Source organism: Bos javanicus, chromosome 22, assembly GCF_032452875.1.
Source record: "Bos javanicus breed banteng chromosome 22, ARS-OSU_banteng_1.0, whole genome shotgun sequence".
Lineage (NCBI taxonomy): Eukaryota > Metazoa > Chordata > Mammalia > Artiodactyla > Bovidae > Bos > Bos javanicus.
The window spans coordinates 21,361,763-21,386,088 of NC_083889.1; the positions used below are offsets into that span (position 1 = coordinate 21,361,763).

Genomic DNA, 24,326 nt, shown 5'->3' on the forward strand with positions numbered 1-24,326 from the left:
CAAGGGTGCAGCATCATATGGGGCCCAGACAAGCACCCAAGTGGGATTGGAGATGCACCCGTGAAGGTGACAAACCCCAGCTTCTATTACCAGTTCCTAGAACTAGGCTGTTTCCCCACAAACAGTTCTGTTATGATTCATGCAAAGTGAGAGCTGAGTGACAAGTCAAGTCTTTCTTTCTTTAAATATACCAAACTGAAGGGACCTTGGGAAAATGGATGGGGTGTTTTTACCAGCAGAAGACCCTTTAGAAAACTTGCAGCTATTTCCAAGAGGGGGAAATCTATACACATATGTATCTCAAAAGCAGCTTGTGATGTCAAGCAGAATCCTTTTTCTCATGATTTTAAAAATATGGCAATGCTCTGCTATAGAGAAGAGGTGGAACGTCACTCAGAAGTGGGCGAAGCTGGAATCAGCAGCTCATATACCAAGAGAGGCGATTCATGGATGGAAAGACCCCTGGGTGTGGGGTGTTTGGCCCTGGATTCAAATTCTGGCTCCACCATTCAACTAACTGTGCAACTTGGGGCAAGTTTTGTGTAACTTCTCCAAACCAATATGAGAGAGTCATATCCATATCTACCTGGTCAACTTTTCAAGGGGATTTTAAAATAAAATCCAGCTCTTCAGTGAGGAGAAGAAGTAGGGTACAGCTGTTCAGAGCATTAAGGTTGCAACCCAGACCTGAGACAGAAGTCCAGCTTGGCCATTTCTTTGTGACTTTGGAACAGCCACTAAACTTCCTTGAGCTTCGGTTTACTCATCCCTGGGGAAGCCACCCACCTCAGAGGGTTTGGAGTTGGAATTATGTGTGTTGATACAAGCTGTGTGCTTACCTCAGTGCCTGGGGCTTAGGAGAGTGTCCGTAAAGGGTGGTGGTGGTGGTTTATTCACTCAGTTATATCTGACTCTTTGTGAGCCAATGGACTGTAGCCTGCCAGGCTCCTTTGTCATTGGGATTTAACAAGCAAGAATACTGGGGTGGGTTGCCATTCCCTTCTCCAGAGGATCTTCCCGACCCAGGGATCAAACCCAGGTGTCCCACATTGCAGGAAGATTCTTTATTGACTGAGCTACCAGGGAAGCCCCCGTGAAGGGTAGTGCTATCTATCAGCTATGGGCAGGAATAGAGCCGGGACTTCTTTATGATCCGGCCGGAAGTGTGAAGTCAAGTGTCCAGACTGAAGTTGGGCAGCAAGCAATTCAGCATGGGCTTTGGGGTCCCTGGCCTGTTCTTTCCATGCTAAGTGCTGCCTGCCCTGCTTCTCCACCCATCCAACTGGATTCTTAAGTTTGGGCCCTTAGAACATTCACCACTTAGTCATAGCTTAGGCTGAAGGCAGAGCTGAATTTTAAATTGATGTCATTTTTTTTTTTTAATGGCCAGGAAACTAATACAAATTTTGCTGAGGAGAGAGACATAAAACATTTTGCCTCAACCCTGGAATAATGGAGAGTTGCTTCAAAGATAACTTGGCCACATTCCTCTTCTAATTTTAGCCCTGGATAAAGTTGCAGATTAACACACCTGCTCTTTTTTCCTTGCCACGAAGTAAGCACTGTCCCTGGTTAAAAAAGGGATCTTGGGTTGACGTCTTTAGTAAGAGTTCACCAGCAGCCAGTTTGATCATGGATATCCTCTTCGTACCAGGGCTCATCTTTGATTAACTGAAAGCAGGGATTCACTTCATCATCCTCTGCTTTCCTCAAAGGACTTAAAAAAAATTAATTTGACCTTCTGCTCTGTAATCGTACTTGGTGGATAAATGGCCAGGCCAAGGAGAATAAGTAGGACTTTGGAATCAGATAAACCCATGTGTCTCTAATGCTGCATTTCTTATCTGTGAGATGGGGTGAGAAAATCTGTGATATAAATTTAGTGGGAAGATGCAGTGAGATCAGACACAGAAGGGTTTGCCCTCTCACCTCTTGCTTCCTAGAGCCTGCGGCAGCAGACACTGTTGTTTTCTATCCAGGGGTAATTCCATACCCCTTTTGTCTTAGAAACAGGATCCCAGCTAGATCCATTCTTTTTTGAGTGGCCATGTCCTTTATTTTGGGGAGTAGGAGTACTGGCTTCCCCAGGCAGCCCTAGGAAATAAATCTTGTTTCATTTAAGCCAGCCCTGGAGGTGTCGGGCCTCCTGCCAAGTGGGTGGTTTAAACAAGAACACATGATACAACTTGGGCCAAAGAGATAGGGAAAAATCTGCTGGGGAGTCTCTGGGGAGGTTTGCGCTGTTTTGAAAAAAAGGATACAAGACAGCTGTATTCCCTTTTCTATCTCTGCGTCTGTCATCTGTGTGCTATAGCTGAGAGAAGGCAGCCATCTTCGGACCATGAAGAGAGCAAGCCTCTGAGGTTAGGACAGCAAACTGAGAATGACAGGGCAAAAACCAGAGGAATTTGGGTGCTGGGTGATGGCACTGGCCAGTGGATGAACCAAACCAGAGACTCTCCGGTTTATGGACCCTTTCCATTAAGATAACAAGTCTCTCGCTTTGGAATTGTAATCAAGCAGGACCCTGTGGGGCCTTCCTCAGGACAGGTTTTCCTCCATATCCTCTGCTTTAGCTCTTCTCTGAAGTTCTTAGATAGTATTATTTGACGCAAATTTCCGGAGTAGTTTTGCAGATGTGAACCACCCCACTCTCTCCCCACCAATGAAAAAACTACTTGCTGACCTGAGCACATAGCCCCAGGTCTCCTGGAGTTTCAGTTCAGTTCAGTTCAGTTCAGTCACTCAGTTGTGTCCAACTCTTTGCAACCCCATGAATGGCAGCACGCCAGGCCTCCCTGTCTGTCCATCACCAACTCCCATAGTTCACTCAAACTCATGTCCATCGAGTTGGTGATGCCATCCAGTCATCTCATCCTCTGTCATCCCCTTCTCCTCCTGCCCCCAAAACCTCCCAGCATCAGTCTTTTCCAATGAGTCAACTCTTCGCATGAGGTGGCCAAAGTATTGGAGTTTCAGCTTTAGCATCAGTCCTTCCAATGAACACCCAGGACTGATCTCCTTTAGAATGGACTGGTTGGATCTTCTTGCAGTCCAAGGGACTCTCAAGAGTCTTCTCCAACACCACAGTTCAAAAGCATCAATTCTTCGGTGCTCAGCTTTCTTCACAGTCCAACTCTCACATCCATACATGACCACTGGAAAAACCATAGCCTTGACTAGACGGACCTTGGCAAAGTAATGTCTCTGCTTTTGAATATGCTATCTAGGTTGGTCATAACTTTCCTTCCAAGGAGTAAGCATCTTTTAATTTCATGGCTGCAATCCCCATCTGCAGTGATTTTGGAGCCCCCCAAAATAGTCTGACATTGTTTCCACTGTTTCCCCATCTATTTTCCATGAAATGATGGGACCAGATGCCATGATCTTCGTTTTCTGAATGTTGAGCTTTAAGCCAACTTTTTCACTCTCCTCTTTCACTTTCATCAAGAGGCTTTTGAGTTCCTCTTCACTTTCTGCCATAAGGGTGGTGTCATCTGCATATCTGAGGTTATTGATATTTCTCCTGGCAATCTTGATTCCAGCTTGTGATTCTTCCAGCGCAGCGTTTCTCATGATGTACTCTGCATATAAGTTAAATAAGTCAAAGAATGCTCAAACTATTGCACTCATTTTATGTAATGCTCAAATTACACTCATCTCACACGCTAGTAAAGTAATGCTCAAAATTCTCCAAGCCAAGCTCCAGCAATATGTGAACCATGAACTTCCAGATGTTCAAGCTGCTTTTAGAAAAGGCAGAGGAACCAGAGATTAAATTGCCAACATCCGCCGGATCATTGAAAAGCAAGAGAGTTCCAGAAAAACATCTATTTCTGTTTTGTTGACTATGCCAAAGCCTTTGACTGTGTGGATCACAATAAACTGTGGAAAATTCTGAAAGAGATGGGAATACCAGACTACCTGACCTGCCACTTGAGAAACCTATATTCAGGTCAGGAAGCAAAAGTTAGAACTGGACATGAAACAACAGACTGGTTCCAAATAGAAAAAGGAGTACGTCAAGGCTATATATTTAACTCCTGGAGTTTAGGGACTGATAATATTAACCTCTGTGATACCACCCTGCTGCCTCACCATCAGCCAATCTGAGAACTGTGCACAACTGATTCTGCACTCTGCGGACCACCCCCACCCTCCGAAACTGCCCTTTAAAAATGCTTTGCCAAAACCCTTCAGGGAGCTCAGTGTTTTTCAGGGCATAAATCGCCTCGTCCCTAGTCGCCTCGCAATAAACCTGACTCTCCTCCAAAATCCAAATAAATAAATAAATAAATCTCCCCCTGGTTTAGCCACTTCTGGCAGGTGTCTTGTTATGCGCAGTCAAAAGTACGCCCATGTGGACCCCCTGATAACTCAAGGTGGTTGTCGAGGCTGTTTGCAATTGTTTGTATTCTCTCTCTCTCTCTCTGGGCACATGATAACATCACATTTCTCTACCTCCTTTGACATAGGGAGTAAATATTCCACTTGCTTCATCCAATGATATGTGAGGGGAAGTACTGTGTGTCATTTCCAAGTAAAGGTTTGTATATGCCAGGATGATTGTCCACATCCTCTTTCTCTGCCTGAGCCATCAAGGAAATAGAGCCGCCATCAGCTTGAATTCCCCAGTGACTATGATAAACAGTGTACATGTGACATGAGTAAGAATAAACTTGGTTGTGTTAAACCAGTGAGGGTGGGTTGGGTGTGGGTTACTGAGGCACGACCTAGCCTTTCCTAACTTAAGCGCATCCAGTTGATGCATTTAAATAATAGAGCAGGAACTCTGGCAGGGGGAGGTATAAGGGATTTACTAATGGATGTGATCTGAAAGGGCTTCCCAGGTGGTGCTAGTAGTAAAGAATCCACCTGCCAATGCAGGAGACATAAGAGATGCAGGTTCCTTCCCTGGGTAGGAAGATCCCCCGGAGGCGGGCATGGCAAACCACTCCAGTATTCTTGCCTGGGGAAACCCATGGACAGAGGAGCTGGCAGGCTATGGCCTACAGGGTCACAGTCAGACATTACTGAAGTGATTCAGCATGCATGTGATGTGAAAAATCTGCTTCCTTTTTAGATAACTCACTCTAAGGCCAGACTACTGTAAAGAATTCTTATCCCCTGCCCACACTGCCTTTAAGATTTATGCTCCATTCATCAGTAGAACTAGACAGAGATGCCACACTAGAGAGCCAGTGAAAGAGAAGACCAGACTTTCAGTGGAAGGAAGGGACTAAAGAGACTGAATGAACCCAGGGAGCCTAGAAGCGGCAGAGGGGTAAAGAGAAGCTCAGGTGACAGGAAGGGAAGTCACACTGCCCTCCTGGAGTGTTGAGACTCAGGTCTTGCACCTGATCAAGGAGCTGGAAGTGGACTGGCTAGAGGATAGAGGTCGTTCCTGGGTTCCTCTGTCCTGATTTAGAACTAGGCCCTCAAATCTGGAGTAAAACAAGTCTTCTAGTTATGAGGTATGCAGTTTGGGTAAGAGGAGATCCATGTACTTATGAGTGGTGTGTTCATTTCCTGGGGCTGGTGGCTGAAAAAAAAAAAAACCCCAGAATTTTCATTTCTGAGTCCTGGAGGTTGGAAGTCCAAGATCAACCTGTCCAGCAGGGTTGGCTTCTTCTGAGGCCTCTCTCCTTGGCTTGCAGGCAGCCACTTTCTCTCTGCAGGACTTTGGTCTTCCCTCTGTGTGTGAGTCTGGGTGCTAATCCCCTCTTCCTCTAAAAATATCAGTCATTTTGCACTGGGACCCACCCAAATGACCTCATTTTACCTTACTCACCTCTTTCAAGGTCCCTGTCCAAATGCTGACACATTCTAAGGTACCGGGGTTTGGGACCTCACCTTATGAATTTGGGAAGGCGGGACACAATTTAGCCCATAAGAGAGGGTAACATCCTTCCTCTAAACAGTACATAGGTAAAGTGCCTGGTGGTCAGTTGTACCAGTTCAAGGTAATTATTATTGTCAGGTTGTTTGGCCCTTTGCAGTTTCATGGATTCTCCAAGGTTAAGCACTATGTTCTTGTGCTTCTTTGCAGCCTGCACAGCCCAAAGTTGCATCATATACACGGCAGTCAGAGATTATCATGTGGTGGTTAAGAGCATGGGCTTCAAGGCCAAGACACTGGAGCTCAAATTCTGACTCTGCCATTCAGTGGCTGGGTAACCGTGGGCAAGTCACTGAAATATTCTATGACTGTGTCCTCCTCAGTTTATTAGGTTTATTGCACCTACCTGTCTTCATTTCCCAGGGCAGCTACAACAGATTACCACAAGTGAGGGGTTTAAAACAACACAAATGCTATTACCTTACAGTGGTAAAGGTCAGAAGTCCAAAATCAGTCTCGCTGGGCTAAAATCTGGGTGTCTGCAGGCTGTGCTCCCTCTGGGGGTTTGTGGAGAGAATCCGTTTCTTGTCTAGAGGCCCTGCATTCCTTGGTCTATGACCCTTTTATGCCTTTCAGTCCTGTGATTGTGTCACTCCAGTCTTATGCTTCTGTTATCACGTCTTCTCCTCTGATTCACATCTTCTCCTCTGATTCTGACTCTTCCATCTCACTCGTTGACGTATAAAGGCCTTTGTGATTACTGTGGGATAACTCAAGATAAATTCTCAAGATCAGCTGATTAGCAATCTTAATTCCACTGGCAACCTGAATATCTCTTCACTGTGTAACCTAACATATACAGAGGTTCCAAGGAGTAGGAAGTGGACAGCATTGGGAGGCCATTATTTTGCCTACCTCTAAGAATTATTGTGAAAGCCAAATGAAGTAATCTATGGAAAGGGTTTGGCACAGTGGGTAATCAATAAACAATATTCAGGACTTCCCTGGAGGTCTGTGGTTAAGACTCTGTGCTTCCACTGCAGGGTACACGGATTCGATCCCTGGTCAGGGAACTGAGATCCCACAATGCCGTACAATGCAGTCAAAACAAGCAAACAAAATCTTGGCCCACTTAACATATACCCGTATAACTCCAAAGGGAAAAAAAAAAAACAACCCAAAATAGAAAAATAAAATACTTTAAAAGATAAACAATGTTCTTTGTTTCCTAAGAACTCATTCTATAATACTCTTCATTGAAGATCAGTATTTTGGAAACTATGGGCCTGTGCAAATGAAAGTTACTTTGAAATTCTGGCAAAATTTGTTTAGGTGTAGCGGTATCCAGGATCATAGCATCTTTGAGAAGAAAGAGATGCTATAAGTCATCAAAGCCAGTTCTCTAATTTTACCAAAAAGTTAACTGGGGCCTGAAAATTATAAGTGGCAGAACAAGAAGTCACAGCTAGATTTACTATCTGACACACAAATTTAATGTCTTATCACTAGGCAATATTTCAGTGGTCATCTTCTGCTTCTTTTCTCTGCATAATCCAGGAAGACTGAAACCTGGATGGCAGTTTAGATCTGTCAGCAAAACTGTAATTTCTTGCATTTATGAAGCATTATTCTCCCAGTGAAGTCAAACAATTTTATACAGAACCTTCCTCTATGAAGGGCTTCCCTGGTGGATCAGACAGTAAAGAATCTATCTGCAATGCAGGAGACCCAAGTTCAATCTCCAGGTTGGGAAGATCCCCTGGAGAAGGAAATGGCTATCCACTTCAGTATTCTTTCCTGGAGAATCCCATTGACAGAGGATCCTGGTGGGCTACAGTCCATGGGGTTGCAAAGAGTCAGACATGACTGAATGACTAATACTTTCCTCTATGAATAAGGGACCTGGCTGTTCATGAATAATGACTGTGTTTTTGGTCTGATTGGACATTTTTGCTTTGGGTTCCATTCTTCATTCTATTCTGTGATAAACACACTCAGTTCATTGCCTTCAACCTCCTCCCAAGGGTGGCCCCATGACCCAGACCTGACCAATCAGAAGTTTGCTTGGGATTCTTGCCAGAGCCATTGGGAAAAGATCTCTTTCTTTCAGATTGCAAGCTTGGGGCCACTGGCAGTCATCTCATTTACCATGTATAAACAGAGCATGATGAAATCATCTGGGCCCCTCAAAAAGCCAAAAGACTCTTGTTTATGAGTTAAAACAAATCTTTTTTTTTCTTAAACCAGTTTCATTTGAATATCTGCAACTTGTTTCTAAACAAGTCCTCACCAATACAACTGGTAACAATATAAAGCTTTATCTTTTTCTTTGAATCATTAATAGAAATGGCTTATAAATTTGAAAGCTTCAGTTCTTAGTGATTTATGAAACAATACCAAAAGAATTTAGGGAAAACCATTTATTTTTAAAACTTGAAGTATGATAATCCTTGGTAAATCCAAAAACTATATCTTTTCCTCTAATTTTCATTATGAGAAATTTCAAATATACACAAAAATATAATTGTATCATGAAAACTCATGTTCCCCATACTCAGTGAGCCTCAGCATTTGGCTAATCTTGTTGCATCTATGTCCTACATTTTTCCCCCACCTTGTTGGAGTATTTGAAGAGTAAAGAACTATATTTTGATGTGAATAAAGTCTCTGAAACTGTATGACCTGGGCATATAAATGTCCACTCAGTTATTCTAAAAATATTTACTATGCACTTACCTTTTGCACAGGGTCACCATAAAGGCTCATTTCCTTTCTTGTTTGTAATTTATGTTCACTGTGGCAATTTAGAATATACAGGAAGGCAGAAAGTAAACTAAAATCATTTATAATTCAATCACCTAGAGAGAGTTATTACTATTTTGATGTATACAAATCCAGACTCTTTTCTCCACACATAAAATAATAATAGCTATTATTTATTGAGAGCCTCATCCATGCTAAGAATTAGGCTCAATACTTTATGTGGGTTATTATTTCTTTTATCCTCACAATAATTCAATTCAATATCCTGATTTTATAGTTTTGGAAACTGAGACATAGCAAAGTTAGGAAACTTGTACAAGATTACCCAGCTGATAAATGGTGGGGCTAGAATTGAATGAAAGTAGTCTTTATTATTATTTGAATACAAAAAAAATTGGATCATACTTTTTTTTGTATTTTGCTTTATTTGCTCAAAGATATATCTTGAAGATCTTTCCACATAATAAACCTATCACTTCATTTTAAGGCACTGCAGTGCATTCTAAGACATGAGTGAACTCCAAGTCATTCAACCAGATGCTCACAAAGACATTTAGGCTGGTTTTCATTTTCCCAGAGCCATGGTGCCCATAGGCCAGGACTGGCTAGGCCAGTCGCCTAGGGCCACTCGCCTGTCTCAACACCGTGAGGTGTCGCTTCTAGGCACCCTGAATGGCAGGCCCTTTCCTGAAAGACATATCCTTTCCCCCTGGCTACATCTTTACTTTAAGTCTCTCATTATTCAAAATTTCAGAAATTCTCAATCCTCAAATGTCACCTGACGCTTTTCCTGATTCCTTGCTGGGTGGCTTGCCACTTAGGGCACCAACAATGTATATGAGAGAGGCCATATCACTGCTACGCCTGGCACGTTCGTTACCTATGTTTCTAAGACACAAAGCTTTTCTTTTCTTTTTTTGGCCTTGTCATGTGACTTATGGGATTTTAATTTCCAGGCCAGGGATCAAACCCAGGCCCTTGGAAGTGAAGCATGGAGTCCTAACCACTGGACTGCCAGGGAATTTCCTTTTCTTATTTATCTTGGAAACCCCAATACCCAGCCCTGTGCCTAGTATCTAGCTCAGGAATTGTATGCTGAATTAAAGAAAACTGAATTATTAATAACAACAGCAATAGTGATAGCTACTTTCTGTTCAGCATCTACTCTATTCCAGGCACTGTGGCTAACTGCCTTATGTATATTTTAGTTAAGACGCATCTGTGTAAGATGGTACTCTTACTGTCTCCTTTTCTGGGTGAGGAAACTGGATCTCTGAGAGGTCAATTAACTCACCTAAGGTTGGCCAACTGATAAAGAAAAGAACTAGGATTTGAGTTTAGTCTGGCTAGAAAACCCAAGCCCCAGTCACACTGGCATCTTTTCACAACACTATGAGCTGTATCCATTCTTCAAACAAATATTTACTGAGTACCTACTTGTGTTAGTCCTGGACATAAAGCAACACACACAGAAAGCAACGCAGAACATTGTAAAGCATAAAGCAACATAAAGCAACACAGAACATTGTAAAGCATCAGACTCACCTGGTGGGCATGTTGAAATGCTGATTTCCTGGCTCTGGAAATTCTGATTCAACCTGTCTGGACTTGGGCCCAGAATCTGCATTTTCACATGGCCCCAGGCAGGGCTGACATTCCACCAGTAGGCACTGACGTGGCCACACTGGTTGTTAAAACACTGACGTATTTCTAAACTAGTTGGTCAACAGACATTGCCCCCACAGGACCTGAGTGTAGGTGACCAACTGTCCTAGGTTTTTGTGGGAATGTCCTAGTCTCAACAATGAAAATGCCACATCCTGGGAAAAGCAGGAGGGTCATCAACCACATCAATGGAGTAGAGTGTCCCCTGCCACCCCAGTTACCCTGATCTTTCCCAAATCGGCATGAGTCAGTGGGTCCAAGATGCCTGGAATAGGATGGGCCTCTCTGATCATAACTACTCTCAGTTCTGACCTGTAGAGGTCCTCGCCTTTTTTGTGGTTAGCATTTTGAACATCACCTCTGGCTCCAGTGATTCTGATGCAGGTGGCCCACAGGCCGTTCTTTGAGAAACACTAGTCCAGTGGTCTGACACCAGATGAAGCATTGGGAAGATTTTCAAAACATAATACTAGAAACATTTATGGACCAGGAGAATTTTACGCAAATGAACTTGTTTAATCCTCAGGACAATACTAATGCGGATGCTATCACTACCCCCATTTCACAGATGAGGAAACTGAGGCCCAGAGATGTTGAGGAACTTGTCCAGATTGTATGGCTAGTGAGGGGGCAGGGGGTGGGATTTGAACTTAGCTTAGCTCCAGAGTCTGTGCACCTGGGAAGCCAAGACAAATGTTTCCATCCAGCAGACCCCGACTATTTGTAAAGGCCAAAGCCTCGGGAGACCCCATTCCTCTGCGCAGAACCGGCCCCACTGCCTTGCTCTGAGCCTCCAAGGTCCAGGGTTGAACCACTGCCACACTATGCAAAGGCGTCGGGCCTGAAGGCGACACTGAGTCCTTCCTTCCACTAATTGCCCTCCCAGAAGCCATTTTCAGTTCTCGCAGCAGCTCTCCTCACATGGCAGCAAACTCTGAATACCAATCACAATTTAGGAGTGAGGGCTTGAAGCATATGTCAAAGCAGAGAGAGAAACCAAGCGACAGCCTTTCTTCCAGGAAGGAGTGTGAGTTTGTTTTTTTTTTACAGGCAGGGCTGCTTTCTCAGTGAACTTCTCTTCTTCATTTCTGAGTCCACCTGTTACCAGGGCAGATGGCCCCAGCTAGCCTTTTCTCTCACAGGCTTCAAATAAACTGCAACACCCTGTGAGATGTAAGTGAATTCCACCCACTGACACGAGCTCCCTCTCTGCCCAGGTGCTCTTGAAGTCTTGGAATTTGACACCTACACAATCTGACATTTACGACTTGGAAGAGGAGGCCTGGAGTAGGTGGTCTGACTTCCGATGAGCCTTTCAATAAATCCTGAGTGGGCTCTCACCATGTACCAAGCATCATGCTAGGTTTGTGGATACACATGAACGAGGCAGCAATGGCAGCCACCTTCATGGAGCTTGCAGCCCAGCAACCAGCCAGAGGAGGATCATTCATTGTCATTGACAGAGGTGCCCTCAGTGTAAGTGTTCAGGAGTAAGTGTAAGCAAGCAAATAGAGATGATCATACTAAGTGAAGTAAGTCAAAAAGAGAAAGACAAATACCATATGATATCACTTGTGAAAGCGAAAGTCACTCAGTCGTGTCTGACTCTTTGTGACCCCTTAGACTATACAGTCCATGGAATCCTCCAGGCCAGAATACTGGAGTGGGTAGCCTTTCCCTTCTCCAGGGGATCTTCCCAACGCAGGGATCGAACCCAGGTCTCTTGCATCTCAGGCAGATTCTCTACTAGCTGAGCCACAAGGGAAGCCTAAGAATACTGGAGTGGGTAGCCAACCCTTCTCTAGTGGATCTTCCCGACCCAGGAATCGAACCAGGGTCTCCTGCACTGCAGGCGGATTCTTTACCAACTTCAAGGGAAGCCCTGTTATCACTTGTATGTGGAATCTAAAATATGACACAAATGAACCCATCAACAGAAACAGAATCACCGGCATAGAGAACAGACCTGTGGTTGCCAAGGGGTGGGGGCGAGAGAGGGATGGCGTTGGAGATTGGGGTTAGCAGGTGTGGGTTTTTATGTGTGGATTGGATAAGGAGCAAGGCCTTACTGTATGGCACAGAGAACCATATTTAATATGCTATGATAAAGCATAATGGAAAAGTATTAAAAAATAATGTATATATAAATGAATAACTGAATCACTCTGCTATTTAGCAGTAAATGAACTGTGGTGTTGGAGAAGACTCTTGAGAGTCCCTTGGACTGCAAGGAGATCCAACCAGTCCATCCTAAAGGAGATCAGTCCTGGGTGTTCATTGGAAGGACTGATGTTGAAGCTGAAACTCCAATACTTTGGCCACCTGATGTGAAGAGCTGACTCATTGGAAAAGACCCTGATGCTGGGAAAGATTGAGGGTAGGAGGAGAAGGGGATGGCAGAGGATGAGATGGTTGGATGGCATCACTGACTCGATGGACATGGGTTTGGGTGGACTCCAGGAGTTGGTGATGGACAGGGAGGCCTGGCGTGCTGCTGTTCATGGGGTTGCAAAGAGTTGGACATGACTGAGCAACTGAACTGACTGAACTGAAGCCCAACATTGTAAAGCAGCTATGCTTCAATTAAAAAGAATTTTTAATAAATTTAAAAAATAAAGAGGGATTTCCCTAGTGGCCCAGTGGTTAAAACTCTGTGCTCCTAATGCAGAGGGCACAGGTTCTATCTTTAGTCTGGGAATTAAGATCCCACATTCCTTCCAGTGTGACCAGAAAGAAAGAAAGAAAAGAAGTATAAGCGGTAAGCTGGGTGTTTATCAGAGGACTGTGACCCACTAGCAAGCAAGGAGGCCTCTATCTAAGAGGTGATGTGTGAAACCTGCAACCAGAAGAAAAAAGCTGGTGCTGCTTCAGAATGCAGGCAGGGAAGAGATATTACAAGCACAGGGGATGCATTTACAACAACAACAACAAAAAAAAACCCGTCAAACCTGTAAGAAACTGTCAGAGTCATGAGGGCGCAGAGGTGCAGAGCTGCTCCAGGGGAAGGCAGACACGCCAGAGCTTGTCGGCCTTAGTGAAAGATTTGGGTGTTCTCTGGAGAACAGGGAAGCATTTTAAGCAGCAGGATGACACAGCTGGAACTGCATTTTGAAAAGATTCTTCCAGCTCCAGCTAATCAGTAGCAGAGTCAGAGTTGGGCCTCGATTTCAGGTCTCTTGTCTCTTTTTTCTTTTTCTGTCTCTTCTTCATCAGTCTCAGAACATGAGCCCTGCTCTCAGCCTTTGTGTTTAAGGAACCCTGTTCCATGTGTGTCCAAACCCAGTTACCCACTTCCTCATCCTCTGCATCATTTGAGGTGAAAGAGAGCTCAAATTGCAGGCCCACAGGATGGCCTGAGCCAGTCCCCAGCCCTTACTTCTAGCTTCTTACTTTCTCTTGGGAAAGCTGATAAACATCTCTGGGCATTAGTTTTTCATCGGCAAAGTGATAATAAAAGTCTACATCAAGACGAATGGAGAGAGTAGCATGGAAGCATAAACACTACCATATGTAAAATAGATAACCAATGGAAATGTGCTGTATGACTCAGGGAACTCAAACTGGGGCTCTGTAACAACCTAGAGAGGTGGGAAGGAGTGGGAGGTGGGAGTGCGGTTCAAGAGGAACGGAACCTATGGCTGATTCATGTTGATGTACGGCAGAAACCAACACAATATTGTAAACCAATTATCCTTCTATTAAAAATAAGTAAATGGCAAAAACTAATACATAAAAAAATCCATCTCAGATCAAGGTTGTGACAGATTTAAAAGATAATATATGTAAGGCATTATATTGACTGCAATGCATTGTGTATGACCTATGACCTAAAACCAATACCCAGTAAATAGGAACTCTTTTCATTGGAATACCCCTCTCCAAGGGGGTGCCAAAGAGTTTTGCTGAAGTTTTCCCTACATGTTTTTTTTTTTTGGGGGGGTACACACTTTCTTAAGGTTTTCCAAGATGGAAGGAGCCACTGCTTTCTGTACTTTCAGTCTGGTAAGGCTGGTCCTTGCCCTGGCTATACAAAGGGCCGGTGACCCAGGCCTGGCCAATCCTAGCTCTCCATCCCCGTCAAGGGGTGGGCTATTGATTTTAAGGGACGATTCATAATCCTTGCCTGAGATCAATACAAAGATGCTGTGAACAAGGCATTTTCTCTCTCCCATGGCTCACACTACTGCTAGCCATGCTCACGGAGGAGGCTGGCACTCAGGAAGCAATGAGACCTGAACTTGCCAGAATTTGGGCAGCAAAGAGTGGCAGGTCCCAGTCCCTGAGGCCATGGTTGTCACAGTTGCCTTTATTTTTTACAATTCTGCGAACTACCTCCACTGCCCTGCAACAAATTTCTCTAGTCACTCATTCCCCAACTTGCTTTAGCCAAGTTGAGAGGAATTTTGACACTTGCAACCAAGAGTTCTGACAAATTATACAGCTGTCAGTGTCACAGGCAGTTCTGAATCAACATCTTAGAGCCCTGAAGTTCAAACAGGCCTCAAAGGTCATCCAGGACAGTGGCTTAAAAAAAGGCAACAATAAGAAACTTTGAAGAAGCCAAAGCATTCTTTTCACATCTTCAGAAACCCAAATATATAACACAGATAAAAGAGGAAGTGCCCTTGTTGCTGTGAAAATGTGGGAGACCCTCCACCCTGCCCACCCCATCCTGATTCTATCTACCTCCCCTGCATCCATCTCAAAGTCAGTGTCTGGTCCAGCTTCCTACATCAGAAATCACCTTGATCACATCTTTGATACTTGGTCATCGAGCCTCAGACACATTTACAACAGGCAGCTGATGAAGACATGAGGCAGTCCACTTCCTTTTGCAGACTCTTCTGATACCAACATAGTTCCTCATCAGCCTCGTGGTAACACCCACACCCACCCACGGATCTGAGTCCCCAGGGGTGAAACAGAACTAAATAAATACACCTTTCTGATGGGCAGCCCTTCCTGAAGACAATTTTCCTGTCCCACTTAACTTCCCTTCTAAAGCATCCTCAGTTCCTTCCTCGTGGGACCTCATGTCCAGCTGATGAGATGCCTAAAGTAGACAGACTTCTGTACAAGGTGTGACTTCAGCTGGGACAGAAAGACAGAAGGCTTACAGTTAAAGAAGGTGTTTATTTTATTCTTTAAAAAAACATAAGGAGAAGAAGAAAAGGAAAGAAAAACACACAGAGGTTTCTGACAGCCCCATTACTTCCCATGGCTACCATTTTTCCCCGGGTCAGGGCACTGTGCTTGGGCCTATACACACCCCTTCTTCTTTCCCCTTTGACCCTTACAACCCACACATGACTTTAGGGATAATTTGTACCCCAATTTAAAAGATGAAGACCAGAGGAATTAAAATAACTGGCTCAAAGTCAAGAGCTAATATTTGGTAGAACTGGGATTTGAATTCAGATCTCAACTTGACTCTAAAGCTGGGCCTTTTAGGTATATTTCTAGTAGGATACATAGCCCTCTTTGCTACTGACCAGCAAGTTCTGGAAGATGATATGATGTAGTACTGGAAGGAATACATCAGTGTAGTTAATTTTTTTTTCTTTTTTTCTTTGGCCATGCAACAGGAAGGATCTGTTTCCTGACCAGGGGTGGAACCTGCGCCCCCTGTGTGGAAGGGTGGAGTCTTAACCACTGGACCACCAGCCAAGTCCTGATGTAGATAATTTTTTGCAGACTTTATATCACTGTGGTCAGGACACAAGACAGACACTTCTTTGCAGGCAAGCCTTAGAGAAACCTCTTTTTAAATATAACACGCTCATTGTGTGTTGGAGATGGTATAATCTGTTATTAGAGCAAGCCACCAAGGAAGACGTGGGTCTCTGGGGCTCGGATGATGAAGCATAACTGTCTGTGTGACCAAATTGATGACAGTTAACCCAGCTTCCCTTTTCTCTTGCCCATCGAGTCTCTTTAAGCTCTTTCCCATTTTGGGTCACTGTGGGCTCAAGGGAGAGGGTCTGGGGAGCAAAGAGGTGCGGGAATGGGCTTGGTCCGCCCTGGAGCGGGCAGTGTCACCCAAAGGGCACTTGGCCTCGGTTTCCTGCTTTCTAGCTTCAGTGTCGGTGTTCCACAGCTGCACCTGATGCTTTCTTAAACTGTACCAGCTGTGAACTCAACAGTAATAATGTCCCTGACGACTTTCATAGAGCAATTGCTAGACACAGGCACACAGAACATCTCCTTCAACACCCACAACATGCCTACCAAGCAGCCACTACAGTGATCTCAGTTTTACAGATGTGGTCACTGGGGTCTGAGGGGTAACATACTGAGGTTTATTTGTAAATGGCACGGTTGATATTTGAACTCTGGAAATCTGACCTAGAGCCAGCTGTCCTAATATATTAAGTGATAAAGGCAGATCTGAAAACAGTATAGGATACTATTCAGCAATGAAAAGGAACCAAGCCAAGTTATGTGGATGAATCTCATGATAATTATGCTGAGTAAAAGAAATCAGATAAAAGTATATATGCTGTATGATTTCATTGATGTGATACCTGGAATTGATGAAATTCTAGAAAATACAAACTGACAGTAACAGAAAGCAGGTCAGCGGCCATGAGTGGCAGGAGGGAGGGATTATAAGGGCATGAGGACCTGGGAGGATGATAGAATTCAGTCTCTTGATTCTGGTGATGGTTTTCTAGGTGTATATGAATGTCAAAACTCATCAAGCTATACCCTTTAAATGTGTGTAGTCTATTGTGCATCAATCATATCTTAATAAAGCCTAAAAAGCAGGATTGGGCATGATTCTGGTCTGGTTTTTAAGGAAAACATTTTAAACACACATACATATATATATGTAATCAGATACATGGGGCTTCCCTCATGGCTCAGACAGTAAATTGCTCTCCTGTAATGCGGGAGAGCTGGGTTCGATCACTTTGTCAGGAAGATCCTCTGGAAAAGGGAATGGCTACCCACTTCAGTATTCTTGCTTTGAGAATCCATGGACAGAGGAGTCTATGGGGTCGCAAAGAATCAGACATGATTGAGCGACTAACACTTTAGCAAACAGATATATGCATGTCAACGTGACTCACAAGGTCCTGTGTGATCTGATCCATGACCTTCTGCCCAGCATCATGTCTCACCACCCACCCTTTACCCTCCCAGTTGGGCACAGAGTGTCACTACTCTCGTTTCCTCCCTGGCCTCGTGCCGTCTCTCACCCCTTGGCTTTCTCACTTGCTCTGTGTTTCCTCCACCTGGAGGAAAGCTGTCTCACCCTCCACCTTCTCTTCTGGTCTGACTCCTCTTGATTCTTTTGGCTAAGATGTCCCCTCCTTCCTCAAACCAAGGGGTTTCCCATTGGCACCCAGTATTGTAATTGTTTAATACGTTTTCTCTACTCTTACCTTGTAAATTTCATGAGGGCAAGAGGCCCTATGTCTTCTACAGCGGAAGGTAGTCCTAATCTGGAGTCCCAAGTCTGGCACGTGGTAGGTGTTCTCTAGGTATGAGTTTGAATGAAGGACCAAAATGATATTTTAAAAACTACTGAACAAGCACTACTTCTATACTAATACTTTATCAAGGAAAAAACTCCACGCATAATTAATATTTTCCAATATGCAGGCAACTATAATGTTAAGAGTGATTTTTGAAATAGCATGTCACATAAGCGGTTAAGGATATAATATTTACAGGCATTCAGACCTGGTTCTACCAGTTGCCAGCTAAGTAACCTTGGGCAGGTTACATTATCTCTCTGAACCTCTGTTTTCTTCTCCCTGTAATGGAGGTGATGGCATTGGGTCATTGTTATGGGAGCATCAATCAGATAAAGCATGGGGTGTGCTCAGTATGGAACCAGCACAGAGGGTGTGTCACTATTATTATCAGCTTTATTATTACTATTGGACTGGCATTGTCATTCAGATTGGTTGAATATCAACTGTCAGCCAAAACCTCACATTTATCTGGTTCTCCTCTTCTTGCCAAGCATCGCTCATATAATAAGTACCGTAGTTGCCCTTCGCAAGAACCATGCGGGAAGTGAAACAGATATTATTATTACCCGTTTTAAAAGGAAGCTGAGGTCCAGAGAAGCTAAATGATCTCACCCAAATTGCAGAGAAGGCGACAGTGGCACCAGGGGTCAAACCTGAAACAGTTCAGCACCCTACAAAGGGTACTTGCTGGGGTCTTGCCTGCTCCTTGGACATGAAAGTGACTGAAGGCCCCTGACAGGTGGAACCCAGCCTCCTCTCAAGTTCCCATCCCTGGCCGCCCCCAGTCACATCTCCTGCACCTAACAGACGTACGATCCTCCCCGTCCCCTCGCCCCTGCATGTGCACACGCGCGTGCACACAACTGCGCCCTTTTTCTCTCCTTCACACTTTCTGCTCCTCTGTTTCCCAAGATGCCCCTCCCTCTGAGCTGATCCTTTCCCACAAAAATACTGAAATATCATTTGATTAAGCAAAGCACTTGACCCTCCACCACCGCCACCCTGCTCAATAGGACCCAGAGACCAGTGCTCAGAGAAAGACCCCCCTAACCTGTCTCTTGCCTCATTTATCTCAGAGCTGGGAAGATTTGCTGTGTTTGCCCAGCACAAAAATTTGTTCGATGGTGAGCTTAATTTTATTTTCTTCCTGAAATTCAAATAAAAAATAAATTTCACGAAAACCCTGGTTTCTGGGTTCTCTCAAAAAAAGAAAAAAAAAATGGGGAAGATTGGGCAACAAAGGCTCCTGGGTCAAACACAGCAGCAAGAAGCCCAAGTAGAGACATGGCTGCCCCGGTAGCCAGCTCAGACTGCTACTCTGCGCCAAAATCCACCAGGCTCCCAAGTTCGCGTGACTTGTCTGCCCTCTGGAAGGATTTGAGGTTGTAATCCCTGCTCTGGCCGTGTAACCCAACTGGCAAAGGTTTTACGTCAGTCTTCTTTCTTCCCTTCTCTAAGTGGAAAGACCCAGTTTGAGAGATTCATTTTCCACTGATGTAAATTATACTACCACCCCAAATTAGATAGCAGAAGCAGTTACATGCAGTTTGGTTTTCAACATATTTTCCACCCCAATGCAAAAATGTTATATGGCATATTTAGAATCTTTCCCCATCTCACAGTAAAGGTTTTTTTTTTCATGACAACTGAAATTCCCATTATTCGACTACCTACCATGTGCTTAAAGATTTGGAGGTGATTCTAGCTGATTCCAGAACTGGAACTGAAGAAGCCTAACGTTCAGCAATGTAGCCCCTAGTGTCATCTGATTTAAAGCTCATTACTTGAATTGCTCTTTAGTTTATTGTTTGAAGTTCAATGCATATTTTCAAAGGCAGTTAAGTTCCTCTTAAACTCTTGACACCATTTTTTCTGCCTCTCCCACTTTGCAAATTAGATGACCCTCAATTTCTTCCAAGGCCCCTGAGCACCGAGCAAAGAGGGGGTGGTCCTCACTGTGTAAACTTTCTCTCTCACTGCACAGGGACCAGCCACCTGATCTGTTTTCACCTAAGGAGTCCCCGGCAAGCACCATCTGAAAGAACAGAGCAAACCCTAGTGAAATGTGGTTCAAAGTGTGGTCCCTGGGCCAGTAGCATCAGCTAGCATCACACATTTGGGAGCTTGTTAGAAATGCACACTCTGGACCCCAGCCTAGACCTGTGGAATCCCAATCTGCATTTGAATAAAATCTCCAGTTGACTCACTGATAAATATTGGGTTGGCCAAAAAATTTGTTTGGGTTGTTCCATAAGGTGGAACATTTTGGCCAACCCAATAAAACCAGGTAATTTCTTTAGTGAAAAGGACCTTGAAGTAAATAAGAGAGAGAGTGACATGAGAGTGACTGGGAATAGACTACAAAGATCAGCTGTTCTCAAATCTTTTGGTATCAGGATTCACCTACACTCTTAAAGAGTGCTGTTTGTTTTTTTTTTTTTTTAATGTGGGTTATGTGTGTGTGTGCTCAGATACCAAGAAATGTCCGACTCTTTGTGACACCATGGACTGTAGCCTGCTAGGCTCCGCTGTCCATGGGATTTCCCAGGCAAGAATACTGAGTGGGTTGCCATTTCCTCCTCCAGGGGATCTTCTCGACCCAGGGATGGAGCCCACGTCTCTTGCATTGCAGGTGGATTCTTTACCACCGAGCCACCAGGGAAGTCTTAATGTGGGTTATATCTGTTAGTATTTGCCATATTAGGAACTAAAACGAAAAATATTTTTAAATATTGTAATTCATTTTAAAATAGTAGACATTACCTATTAACATATATTTTATTAAAGTAGCTATATTCCCTAAAACCAAATGAATTAATGTGTGGCATAGTTTCACATGTTTGCTGATCTCTTTAAATATTTACCTTAAGAGAAGATGTCTGGATTTCATATCTGCTTCTACATTCAGTCTTTTGCAACATCACATGTCATGTGGACTTTGGAAAACTCCACCCCATATATGGGAAAGAAATAGTGAAAAAGACAAATACCCGCCACGTATTGTAACAAAGATAGTTTTGACTTTGCCTATCGTCGGCCGGGCCCCACCCCCCAACACACAGAGAGGGTCCGACGCAGACCACACTTAGAACTGGAGACGCAAAGTGATCTAGCAGTGGAGAAAGGCCTCCCAGTGGGGTGGCGCTTAAAAGGGTGCTCTGAATGAAAGAGAGTCCTAACGGGAAGACTTCCCACTTTCAACAGCATAGAGATCGTGCAGTGAGATCTCTATGCTGGTCTGTCTCTATTCTGCTCCTGACTTGGTCCTAGAGTAGCTGCAAAAGTAATGACAGTTCCCTTATCCTCTCTGAGCCTCAGTTTCCTGGTCTGTTGTATGAGGAGAGTGATCTCTAATGTTAAAGTCCCCACCCCACTCTCCAAGCATCTAGGAGGTCCCAGCGGGAACATTAGAGCAACCCTCTCATTTGCCCAGCAGAGGGCAATGGAGACCATCCCTGGCTGGATCACCTCCACCCCGGAGGCCCTTCACTGCCTTCACCACCCAGACAGAAGGTTCCCTCGTGATCGGGGCGGTTTCCTTGGCACCAGCTGGCACCAGGTATCTTGGGCAACCTGGGCTGTCCCCGGGGGATGACTCCGAGCCGCTGGAGCCCTTCACATTGCTCCAAACATGGCCAGGTTGGGATGCTCGGATTCTCCCTAGAAGTATGTCTGGGAAGAGCAGAGGGGAAGAACTGGTTTGGGCAAAGACACATACCCCACCCTGCCTCTACCCCACTGCTGGGCTGGTCGATGCGGAACCACCCAGGAGCTGTTGACTCTTCGCTGGGAAAACCGGGCGGGGTGGCCGGAAGGGAACAAGACAGAGCACTGCGCCAGCTCTCCCCCGGGGCTGCCTGCCTGCAGGCGCGGGGCGCGCTTGCATCAGCGCTGCCAGGACCGGGGCAGGGGCCGCCCGCGATGTCAGCCGCCTTCCCAGAAGAATTCCACCGCCTGTGGCCAGGGGCCCGGCCTCTGTGGGGGCGGGGGCTTTTGGTTTCAGAGGATGACACCACTCTCTCGCTGCATCTCCTCGCCCGCACTGTGTTGTCATGGAGATGACAGCATCCTGGTAGCCTTGGCAAGGCCAACCCGTCCTCGAGAAGTGACCCGGAGCTCGGCCCACTCAGGAAACCACTGGCTCTAGGATGCCTGCCCTAGGACATGGGGCTGCGCGTCCCGGATTCTCCCCTGGGGGCGCCCTGTTGGGCCACCTTCCTAATTCCACAGGATTATCAAGATCTCAAAGCACTCTCGCCAAGGGTCTTAGAAACAACCCTTAAAAAAAAAAAAAAATCGAAGCCCAAAGAAGAGCCCTAAAACAGCACATACCAGACAGATCTTAGAATGAATCCTCTCTAAGATTTTGCTTTTTTCCTTACCTTTCTTTCCAGAGAGCATTTTCTTATTATTCTCTTCAAAAGATTCTCTGGCTACAGCTTCACTTTGAGTGAAGCAATGTTTGTTTTAATTCGCTTTGGCAAGCTTGTGCCACTTAGAATGCGCCAGGCAGAGAGAATAGGGGGTGATTCTACAAATAGTACTAGCCAGCGTGCCTTTAACACTTTCAAGCATGCAGAGAGGTAAACTCACTTAACCTTCCCTACAAGCATAGGAGGTAGGTCTTGTCCAGTTCTAGAAAAGGGAACTCAGATTATCCGATGAATCGGAGACCAGCTTGGAAGCCAAATCAGATCTGAACCCCAAACCAGGGATCTTAACCATTACCAAGCAGCCTCTCAAAGCATCAGTTAAAATGGTGGCTATGACCTTTAATCTCTGGAATTAATGCATTTTTACTGCACTGAGACCATGCATTTAATTTTTGTTGTAAATATATAACAACTGGGAAAGTCAGGACAAAAATAAACCTAAAGAATGAATAAGAATTCTATAATCATAATATAAATGCAGCAGCTGCTGCTAAGTCGCTTCAGTCGTGTCTGACTCTGTGCAACCCCATAGATGGTAGCCCACCAGGCTCCCCCGTCCCTGGGATTCTCCAGGCAAGAACACTGGCGTGGGTTGCCATTTCCTTCTCCCATAAATGCAGCTAACATTGGCTGAATACCCATTATGCCAGGAAACCTCTACAATCATTACCACATTTGATAAGAACTCTTTAAAGTCAGTTCTGTTACTTGGGTCCCCACTTTGCAGACAAGGAAACTGAGTCACAAAGACATGAAGTGACTTGTCCTTGTACATCTGGTAGATTAATACTTAGTAATTAACAGAATTGTGTGCTGATCTAAAGCAGGCATTCGGTAAAATCACACTCTGCCTGGGAGAGAATGGAGGACAGAAAACACAAACACCTCAAGAAAACCTCATTCATTCAGACCATTTCCATCTAAGATATATTAAACTTGAAAGCAGGCCAGGGTAGGGTTCCTTTTACTCCCCTGGGGGGAAAAAGCATTGCTAAGCAAGTAATATAAACATGCTGAGAATATTTCTGTGGGACATTTTAGAATTTAGAATGCACTTTGTACCCAGGATCTAACTTCATCTTTACAAGACTGCTGAGAAGTAGTCAGGACCAGTCACGTTAGTCCCAGGTTACAGGTGAACTGCAAGAGGCTTTGCAGAGAAAACTTTTTAACTGTTAAAGAAAACAAGTCATCTTTAAGGTTGCAAAAGTAAACCACCCACAAGAGATAAAAAGTGGAAGCAATCCAAATGGCCATTAACAAATAGATGGATAGATAAAATGTAGTGTATACATACAATGGACTTATTTAATCTTAAATAGGAACGAATGTCTGACACAGGCTATATCAAGGGTGAACCCTGAGGACATTATGCTATGTGATATAAACCAATCTCAAAGGACAAATTGTGTGTGATTCCTCTTAAATGATGTATGGTAGACAAACTAATAGAAATTCAAAGATATAGAGGTTATCAGGGGCTGAGTGGAGGAGGAAAAAGGGAGTTCCTATTTCATGGGTACAGAGCTTTTGTTTGGAAGAGTGAATAAGTTCTAGAAATAGATGATGATGATAATAGTACAACACTGTGAATATACTTACTGCCCTTGAAGTATATGCTTAAAAATGATCAAAATGGTCCACTTTGTATGTTTTATCACAATGAAAATAATTGTTTAAAAAGAGGAAACTGCCTTAGCACTCCCCATTCTTATGTGACCTTTTCTTTTCAGAAGGGAATTCTCACGTGTTTATTAAAGCAGAAGTGGCTTAAACCCAGACCCGTGTCTTAGCTTCACAGGGACTGCTGCCACCACTTGAAAGTAAGAAAACATCACACCTTTAAAAATAGCTCATAATCGTGCGTTTTTGCTAACTACAGGAGCCTGGTATTCCCCTCAGGTATTCCACATGAGCAAGATCTGGCCGGGAGGGGGCAGAAGCAGGAGTGAGTCACCGGTTTGGCAGGTGAGGTCACCGTGGGGTGACCGTCTGCGTCAGGCGGGCTCCTCACCTCCCACTTCTCCCGTCTTCTCCCCTCAGGGGCGGCCAGGTCACCAGCCAGCTTAGCTGGAAGTCGAGCTGCTCCAGTGTGATGTGCTCTGGGAGACATTCCTCTTTATGACTCAGTGATTCAACACC

General features: G+C 44.5%; 1 long non-coding RNA gene across 1 annotated transcript in view; it reads left to right on the forward strand.

Annotated features, from left to right (window-relative positions):
* Nucleotides 1–24,326, forward strand: part of LOC133235184 (uncharacterized) — a 59,959-nt gene that overhangs the window by 5,503 nt on the left and 30,130 nt on the right. The window contains exon 3 of the long non-coding RNA XR_009732464.1: nt 23,918–24,007. This is a non-coding gene — a long non-coding RNA (uncharacterized LOC133235184). The remainder of the gene's footprint in view (nt 1–23,917; nt 24,008–24,326) is intronic.